This window comes from Pangasianodon hypophthalmus, chromosome 6 (assembly GCF_027358585.1).
Source record: "Pangasianodon hypophthalmus isolate fPanHyp1 chromosome 6, fPanHyp1.pri, whole genome shotgun sequence".
In the NCBI taxonomy this organism is placed as follows: domain Eukaryota; kingdom Metazoa; phylum Chordata; class Actinopteri; order Siluriformes; family Pangasiidae; genus Pangasianodon; species Pangasianodon hypophthalmus.
In genome coordinates, this window is record NC_069715.1 from 12,659,579 (window position 1) to 12,670,652 (window position 11,074).

Below are 11,074 nucleotides of genomic sequence, written 5' to 3' on the forward strand. Positions count from 1 at the left end.
AGAGTCAACACTGCAACTGCACGCATCAGTATTCAGACCTCAGTAAGTACTCTTTTTAACTGTCTATTTGAATGTTTGCTTCTCATTAACATATTGTATTAGTCTTCCTTTTTTGTTTTTTAAATATACCCTTGCTTTTATGTTACACTGAATTTCACTGACAGTTGAAAAAAAAAACCTCCACCATTTCCTTCCCCATGCAAATACTGACATACAATAAATCATTGACTGAATATGGCTCAAAATTACATATAACTGCTGAGATAAAAGAGAAAAAAAATAATCGAAACATTCTGGCTCCACATAAATCCATATAAAGCCTACTTTTATTATAATAGCCATTACACATAACTATAAACAATGTATTTTTCTATTAAAGGGCTGTGTTCACTAAGGGTCATGCCGAAGATTGGAATTTGATTGGGGGCTCCAAATAGTTTTTTCTTCTAACTCAAACATTCATAATAATGTGAAAATAATTTCATCAGTCATTGACCGTTAATACCCATGAGCCACCTTCATCACTTATCTACCCTGTGTATGGTTTCAAATCCCTTCCTCTCCTGCCTTTGGCTTTTCTGGGGACAGGCAGTAGGTAAAGGACTTTTAATTAAGAGGGCCACCCATACATGACTGCCAGAGACCCTAATATGAACCTTATCCATCCATTCTCTGTACCGCTTATCCTACAACTGGAGCCTATCCCAGGGGACTTGGTGCACAAGGTGGGGTGCCAGCAGGGCACAATCGCACACACTCACACACCACACACAATTTGGAAATGCCAATCAGCCTACAACACTGCCCTTACCTCAACTGTTTATTCCCCCTTCCCTGTACCTTCAGTGTTTCTTTTATCCACAAGTCAGGCTACATTATTCAATTATTATAGTCTTTTCCTTGTTGTGGTCTACACTTATAATTGCTAAGATTTTGATTGCTTTTCCTATAATCCCTGTATCCATTAATGCCATGTCTGCACTGAAAATTACACCAGCTTTTCAAAGGACATAAATAACTCATTCACAGCCTTGATAAATCTGAACCGTTGGTTTATTACAAGAATATCCACCCAATTTTTGAACTTTGAGAAGCAAACATCCCTAAATCCCTATGCAATAAGAAGAAACTGCAAACCAGCAGTGACTGTCCTCTTGATCTTGTTATCTGTGAGGTTATTTGTTGTTATATGTAGCTGAATGTAAAAATAGAAATATAATATGGCTGAATACAGCTGGAATGAATGTATGTGTTGTTGTGTGGCCTGGCAGCTGGTTGCTAAGGCTACATTCTGTTTCACTTCACTTTTGCACGATTAGACTGGAGGGTTGTAGGCACGGAAGATAAGGCACCCCTGAATGGATTTCCAATCAGGTGCGGTGGGACTAATCCCACCACTGATAAGCCATCACAAATCTGAGGTGTCGTTCAATGAGATGAGGCTCACGGGCACGCCAGCTGTCTGCCACCACATGCTTCTGACCCTCTGAGCATTCCATATTAAAAACTTAATAACACATATCCGTTATGCTGGCTTTGATCTTAATCATTTTTGTCCCTTTGTTCCCTTCTTTGTTGGTTCCATGCCTGAATCACATAATTATGAGTCACTGCTGAAAGTCATATTCAGAAGTTGAAAACAGCATTTAAAAAAAAAAACTTCTCTTTTCTGAGGTTAGAGAGCTGTATGGCCAAATGGAGAAGATGGACAGATAAAGCTAGAAGAGTTCCCGTTTCAGTACAGTCTCTTCTCTTTACTCTGATGACATTAGTTCACCTGATCCTGCTGATGTCAGATGCTTTGGAGTCAAGCCTTTTATCATTGGCACTTAGAGGCCAGAATGTAAGGCATGAAGACAGCCTCTCAGATTAAGAGGAGGTTGTGATCCAGGATAGCTGCCGAATGTATTATTTTCTGTTTTTAAAACTACACAGAGAGAGGAGTGCCTTAAAAAGACTGCCACTTAAGCGTATGATAAAAGAGAATTAAGTGTCTCTAGCTTTCAGGCTTATACTTATATCTTGACATAAATCTATGTACATGCCTCTATATATTTGACTTGATTCACCCAAAATATGGGCTGGGAGAGACTGAAGCAAACAACCTCTACTTAAATCCATTTTATTGTTACACATAGAGCAGCATACATTTATACTTGATTACATATTCTTGAAGGCACTCAAATCAGGCTCCAATATGGAATGGAGACAATCAACATTTGATCCAGGGTATTTTATATTGCCCTTGTATGGGATTCTATAGATTCTGAGTGTATTTACAATGCAAAACATGAATTTCAGGGTGACATATTGTGGTTACAATAATCTGTCAGATATTACCGCAGGACTTAATCTTGCTGCAAGCTCTAGCCAATACTGCACATGAAAGTACAAGCTCAGAATCATCCATAACTAAGACATGGAAAATGGCTCTTTTCAGGAAAATGGCTTTTTTCTGCCTCTTTTCAGTGAGTCAGATCATTTGGCTCCGCTCACGAATAAGAGCTGACTGGTTTGGCTCCCAAATGGCTCATTGCTATCTTTTCTAAACAAAACAAAGTTTGAAATCTTTTGACCAGTGATTATTCTTTGCCTAAAAAGCTGAAAATGTTTCATGAAATCTTATTCTACATTATAATTAACAAAATAACATTACCACAACAAATACTCCAACACATTATATACTCCTGAAATCCCCAAGGTGTTCACTATCTAGATGTGAAGAAATATTTACATCATATTCTGAAGAAGCCTGACTTACCCTTTTGTCTAGATTGACTGAATGTTGTTAATGATGTTTGATAAATTGGGACAGTATGCTTGGGAAACAAATTTTCATTGTTTTAGGACTTTTACATTACTCATCTTTTGGATGCTTTAAAAATTATTTATTTGTAGCATACTTATTTATGGCATCAATATTCGTGCTAGTTTAGAAAATATTCAGTATTCTCCAAACTCAAAACCAATGATTTCTAAAATTCAGTATGAACAGATTAAAAAAATAAAAAATAAAAAAAAAAACATCAAAAAACAAATTTAAATAAACATCAACATCAATCTCTAAAATTATATGAACACAGAACACTGAGTAAAAACTTCTGCATATTCAGTAGTAGGCCTATATAATATTCCATATTTCCCAGTCTACCTTACACCCCGCTTCTTAAGATCCTACATAAAAACACAATTTAATGCACATAAAATGATGTTTCATGCATTCATTATGCATTTATTATATCCCTCCACTTTTGTTTTGCTATTTTATGCTTATTGTGTTAAAGTAGACCATCTTATGATGTCACATGAATTAAGTTATTTTATTTCTGTCAAGCAGTGCTACTTACATAAGTTTGCTAAATTAAACTGTCCCAATATACCTGATGTCCCAATATACCTGAATTATCTCTAATTGTATACAGTACAGTACAGTTTTTTTTTAGTACAAACTTTGTTATAGATGTTTGTTTTATCACTTCTGCATTACTGAGTCAGTAGAAAAACAGTTTATATTTCCAAACATTACTTTTCCAATAAAAAAAATTAAATGTTATAGATAAATGTTTGTATGTTAGTAAAGAATGCAACACAATACGTAACACGCCACTCATCAGATAAAGCACAAGATGAAGGCTGTTGGGTTTTGCATGCAAAAAAGAAGCAAGTGTGACAGTCAAAGTCTCCAGAAAAACTGTGGCAGATTCTCCTAGATGCTCAGTAAGACTTACCAGCTAATTTCCTTGAAACTAATTTCCAGCTAATTTCCTAATTTCCTGAGACTAGTGATGAAAAAAAAAAAAGCAAAGTGTTATAACGCCAAATTTTGACTTTGTTTAGTTCATTATTGTTTACTGTTCTTTCTAGTATTTTATAGGTAAAAACATTTAATTTCATTATTTTTGAAGGCATCTTTGCTTTACAGCATTTCTTTGCATATGCCATTTGCACAGTGCTCTATAGATAATAATTATAAAATATATAATAATTTTAAAATCAGCAAGCAGCTACAGATACATTGACAGATTCTGTAGGCATACCTGGATTAATTTTACTGTGCCTGTTGTGTCTGTGTTTCATTTCCATTTATTGCCTCCGCTTGACTATATACATCTTCACCAAGCAGCAGTGCAGTGAATCTTTCCTGACATCTTGGCTCATAAACACATCTCAGTCAAACACACGTCTTACCATTCACACAAACAAACAGCTCAGATGTTGAAAAGAGGTTTCCATGGAAGCATTTAAATTTTATATATATATATATATATATATATATATATATATATATATATATATATATATATAGAGAGAGAGAGAGAGAGAGAGAGAGAGAGAGAGAGAGAGAGAGCGCTTATATATGCGAATCAGCTCTCAACATTCCATCACTAGGTAAGTCCGTAGTTAGGTCTAAGGTCTGAATACTGACATATGCAATTTTGGGTTTACCTCCTGAGTACATGTGCGAAACTCTGATTACAGCCCCTTATGATGTAGTCTAATATCTTGTAATATCCTATGACTTATGCTGATGAGCCATAAGTGGTTTGGCTTTGGCAATGGCTTGGCTTGCCCAGCCATCCTTCATCATACAAACGTTAAGACTCTGCACTGTCCTAGCCATCCAATTTCCCTTGATGTCAGAATAACTAAATCCTTTAATGTGTTCACAGCACAGTGAAGATCCATCACATCAGTAATCAGTTAAATGAACACTAATCATGCACCTAACCAAAAAATACATTTGTAAACTGTATTAATTTACTTATTTCTCAGTCCTGCATCTGGGAGTGCTTTAAAGTGTCTAAAGTGCCAATTGTAGATTGCCAAATGAAATGTAGATATAAATGTAATTGTAATTGTAATTGTTTTCAGTGCATCTTTAAAACATCATTTTTTGATATTGACTACTGTCTATAGCCAGTCATCTTGCATTAAGAAAAATCAGGCTACAGGTTCTGAAATAATGGATTAACCTTTGGGCATAAAACTCATGTATACCTAGAGGTACATATATTCTTGTACTTAGAGGAATGTGGGGAAATTCTGTAGGGATTAAAATGAAATCAATGCAATATCAAAAGACAAATCTAATTTAACGTTTGACAAATAAAGTGATTGAAAGAAAACTGGTTTGTGTGAGGTACTGATCAAGTCCTGATGCATTCTTTTAAATTTTAATGACCTTCACAGCAATGTAAAATTTATTTCCCCATAGTACTGATTGTCCTTTACTTATCAAAGCATGAGGATTAGCAGACTGACAAGAACAAAAATCATTGCAAAATGTGCTAAAAGGTTTATTAGTTTGAAGTGAATCAATTGTAATATCCCAATATAAATAATTTTTTCTTTCAAATTCTTTTCGATAACGTGGTTACCTGTCATATGTTGCTTGAGGAGAAGAAAATTGCCATTGTTTAACATTTGTTTACAATTTACTCTGTCTTATGCATTTCATTTTTGCATATTAATTTTCTTGATCGTAGCTCATTTAGATTGAGAAAGGGTCAGAGAACGGTGTATTCTTGCGGTTGAATATAGACACATGGTCTGTGTGATTTTCACACCTCTTTCACACCTGCAGTTCACGTTCTGGCTGTGAGAAATATTTAACTTAGTTCATATTAGATACATCTGTTTGTCGTGTCTTCAAATTAGTTCAGCAGTGTATGATTTCCAGTGCTTTAATTTTCTGCTCCATTTAATTTTTTTGTTCTCATTTTTCATGGAGGATGAGAAAGATATGATAATCCCTCTAAGCTTTCATGGCATGTCAAATTACAAGAGGGCTTTTTTTATACTTCTGAAAACAAATGCTCATTAACAAGTGAAATGAACTCTTAGTTGGCTAACACTGATGTCTACTGCTTATATCGAAGTGTGTGGTAAGTCTTTAATTTGGTTGGGAAAAACTGAGAATGATCAGACAAAGCCGCAAGAAGGGCACATTTTTAAACAGAATAATGAAAATAAGTGCAAGTCCACCACCAACAAGCACTGCTCAATAAAAATTTTTTAACATGAAGTAAAAATAACAATCCCTTTAGGAGTGTGACAATCTATGCATTTAATGCTATTGCATACAAGTAGTGGAGCTTTGGAGGTATTAGAGAGTGAATAATATCAAAGATATTTTTAAAATCCAACCAAATGTCTGGTTTAATTTGGTGGCTCTTCATATATAATTTTATTTATTCTAATTAAGGATTCCTTGTTTTTGTTGTGTTGTGCACATTTTTGGTTTTGATCTTGTCTGCTTATGACTGTGTCCACCTGTTATGACACAGAGTCCTAAAAAAAATCCTAACAGAAGTATTCACTGCTTTTATCAAACTGCCCCCTTTCCACATCTCTAATGGGCCCAAAGTAAAAAATATTGCACAAGTGTTAACTTTCCTCCCACATATAAGCAAACAGAAGCCTGAACACTTTAGCTGAATTAGTCTAGAGAACTTTTCGCTTCAGCGATGCTATTTAAACACGTGTTACCAGAACCTCAGGAGGCATTTTAGTTAAAATTGCTATAAATGAAAAAGGGAAACAGGGGATCACTCTTCATTACAGCAAAATGACAAAATAGGGAATGTTATTAGATGCATTCTTCATTAGAATATTCTATTCTACTTTCACTTTATTCTTGTGCATTCCTCTAATGTTTTGATATTTGGAAAAAGGATGTAATTAATCTGTTTTTACATCCTTTATCTATTTTTAATATGTCAATTATGATAATGATTTATAAAGAAAACCTGTAGATATTTAAAGATCTTAATTAGTCTGTTATTGACAATTTTCATTTATAAAATAAATTGTACTCCCTTTACCACAAGCTGAACCCATTTATGGAGTTATTATAATATTATTACTGCTTTACAACAAATTGCTGTTGAATTCCACCACACACCACCCTATCACTGATTGTTTTCCTTTAACAGCACATACTTGTTGTGTTCTATTCCTTACATGTTAAACAGGTCACATATGATTGCCTTATTATTTAATTGTTGCTTTATTATTGAATATCATGTGATAACTCTAGATTGAGGCTACTCAGAGTCGAAAGCCAAAATTTGAGGAGTGGCAGCTGATGTTTTATCTGATAGATAAATAAATAGATTGATTGAAAGATAAAAGTGAACACTTTTAGGCACTGCATGGACAGGTTGAGAGATAGTCTGTCCTAAACTATTGATGAGCAGCAGTTTAACCAGAATCCTTTCCTGAACAACCAATTTCAGGGAGTCAGGGTTTGATTTGTCCAACCTTTGTAATTTGTTCAGTCTGCTGGAATCTCCTGCCTTCCTGCCTCTGCCTCAGTGCATAAAAGACAGCGCTTTCACACAGACTGGTAGAACGTGTGACACCTTGCTGCATAGATTAAAAGACTGGAGCGTCCTCAAAAAGTAGATTTTCCTCTGTTTTTTTCTGTATACTGCCTCTGGGTTACACATATTAACACTTGGTCAGTATCTAAAGCTCTCCAAATAAGAGTGAGTACTTCTATTTTCACACTTTTCCTCAGTGGTATTGACATTGTATTAGGGGTAGTACAGGGTGGATATTTGGCTGTCTAGTGGTCCTTGTGGTCTTCTGTAATTACGAGCTTCTTTGCATATCAATTCCATTAGGCATGCTGCACTGCAAGGCCTGAGCCCCACTGCCCATGCACCTCTGTACATATTGACCCAGAACAGTAGGAAAGAGACACACACCTACAAGAGAGATGCAAGGAGATAAACCATCATAAATAAACCTGATTACTCCTCCCTTGTTCTCCAAGTCTTTAACAAAGAGATAACTATCAGAACAGAAAAACAAAATCAAACAAGCCCATATTTCAATAAGCACTGCATGACTGTATATCACAGTGTTTGTATATTATGTCGTTGACAGATTGTGGATAACCACTCTCACTGACTAAAAGGTATGTTATATTGAGTGAGCCTGTATTTAATTCTTCAACTAAGACTGCTGCTTGTGTGAGTTATGACTATGCTGTGTGAAGGTGTGGGAAAATTATACAGTCAGACTTCAGATGTCATTTATTTATTCATCTTCACTAACTGCTTTATCCTTATAAGCGCCATGGCAAATCTGGAGCCTATTCTGAGAACACTGGACCATAGCAAGGATTAGACTTAATTTTGAGTATTAGTTCTACCTTCTGCGAAGGCCCACACACTTTTACTGACAATAATAATATATACTATGTAGTTTACTGTCTTTTTCCGCATTTGCGATTCCAAAACACATGAGGTGACAGATACTGCAGAACCAGTGTTGCTGACTTGGTTCAGGAGAAAGTAGTTAATGTTCAAAAAGTTTGCTACAAATTGCCTGAAGACATCATGGACTAGTCTGCATATTCATTGAATCATCATGATAATTTGCATATTAAAGCATGTTATACAAAGAAGGAAGACTTTCTGAAGACACAAAGAATAGAATAGAATAGAATAGAATAGAATAGAATAGAATAGAATCATTATTATTTCTTATAAAAAACAGAAGACTGGTCATGACACCACAAATGAGCTATTTATGTATTTACAAAATAGAGTCATACCAACTATTCCCATATTTACAAAGTACTACAATTACTATCTGGAAAGCAGAGAAAAATAAACCATGGTAGTAGGTAGTTGGGAGACAGACATGGAGACAATGATTACAGCTTGCTTTAATTACTTGTAAATATTGCCAAGAAGAGAGCTTAAAATGAAGAACAAAAAAGTGCACAGGTGGGAAAAACCATGCTAATTAATGATTGGTCATTGGCAAGCAGTAATGATACAGCATAGTTTTAGTCCTTGGGCACAGTGGTGATCAGAAATTGGTCATTAGGAACAATACTTATCAGCAATTAGTCATTGGGAAAAATGCTGATCAGCAATTAGTCATTGGGAACATAGACTTGTTTGAGCAGAACTCGCACTGGAGGTGAGTTGACTGAACCAACCATCTTAACTCATACAACCAGAAGCTGTGATGTGAACGGAGAACTGTATCAAGTGTAGAACAGTTGTTAACCTCTGCTTGAAAAGCTTTTCTATATTTTTCACTAGGATCTTTTTAAAAATAAAGTCTTTAAAGAGGTCTAAAACATGGTCAAAGCTAGCAACAAAGTCAATAAGTTAGCAAAACACTGTGCAGAACACCTAGAGAAAACACCAAGGATAAGGCAAAGCATATCTCTATATCCTCTATGCTCACAAGATGCTCTACAGACCTCTAAAGAAGCTCCACGATTTTTCTTTCACCCATTTTATGAAAAAACATATCTATGAACATGAATAGGCACATGCGCTAGGCTCTTCTAAAATCCTTGCTCTCTGTAATATTACATTTATCTTCTCAAAAAGACATAAGGTGCAGGACCAGGCAGGAGATCAGGCTGTAGAGATAAGTTTTCTACCAACCATGTTGTAGATGAAATAATCAACTCTGACTGATAGAATAAACAAGAAGGGAAGGAACAAGTCTAAAGAGATGGAGTATTAACATGGCCATCAGTCTTAAAAACTGACATCATCCATCAGTTAAAACTAAAATGATGTCACCAAATTAATACAGTCTGTGGGTTTCATAAATGCATATTAGTACAGCATAGGTGTAGGGTTTCACCGGCTGTTTTCATTCATCCCTGAAGCATAGCATAACAACTCCCTTCATTCTGCAAGAGTGACAAGGCTGGAAATGTCATATCATTAGGCATTTCCACTCTCCACAGGGCGCCCAACAAAGCAGCTTAATTTTGGCACTGCATTAATCATACCATTACCTGCTGCTTATATACTGCCTGTATGTGTGTGAATGAGTCTGCCATTGCGAGAAAGTGTAAAGGAATGTTCCTCGAGCCAGTATTGATTGATTATGTATTTAAAAAATAACTTGTGCAGTATGTGGAAGTGACTATCTCTCATCTGTCCTGACATTATGCACACGCTAAAGGCCAAATTAGCCTCAATTATGGAAATGTTAGTTTATTTCTAATCAGTTGTACTGATGACCTCAGGTGACTGACTACCCATATTGATCTTGTTAAGATAAATGAATGTGTCATGATTTATGTGCTGTGGGCATGCTGCACTGGGAGAGAGACTTGGGACAGTTGTGACACTCATTAGTTTAAAAAAATTCAGGAATAATGACACTATGCATAGTAAAAAAGTGCACTGAAATGTAACATTGCAATTTTACATGAACAGCTAAATGTAAAGTATCTAAATGTATCAGAACTGCTCTAAGTATTAAAAAAGTCAGCTACAAAAGTGCAAACTTTTTTACATTTGGTGCTCCATAAACTTCATGTCGTTTAGAAGGTTATCTTGTTTGTATGATCAAGGATGTTGCCTTGTCAGGAGTGGACAGTAAATGTTCTGAACATCCCATGCAATAATAGAAAAGTACATGGGCCCTCCACTGCATTTATCCAGCCTAAATTCACTTAAGAGGTATTAATGGTAAAAATATAGCTATCATTAACAAAGCTCAGCCACACTTGAGATTGTGATCTCCTCTTTTGATCTGAGCACTTGAATTGCAAACTGAGAGTAAAATTACACATGCATTGGTCAGTGCTCTGAACTGCCCTCCCTGGTCTTGTCATATTGATTGAGCTATCTGATTTACAATAACTATTGTGGGCAGTTGTAATTGAGTTGTGCAGAGACTGAAAATAAAGTGTTGGCACATTGGCAAGTGGACAGGGTTGGCTGAGAGCCATCTCTGTAATGTGAAAGGACCCAAGGTTGGCCATTGTGGATGGAAGTGCTTTATAGACATAAAGAGAAAACTATATATTTGTATATGAAGTGGTTTTCTCTTAATGTCTATAAAGCACTTTCATCCACAATAGCCAAACCTTGGGTAGTTTCACAGTACAGAGATGGCTTTCAGCCAACCCTGTCCACTCACTGTGCTCATCCCAGGACTCTTATTGACACCATGCTCATGCTGAACATCCTTTCAACAAATTAAGTAATGTTTGACATTATGGTATGCAGTTGTAGACGAGTAATGATTTATATGTCCATTTTCTTGGTGTAACTCAGAAGAGCACGATTTCTCTTTT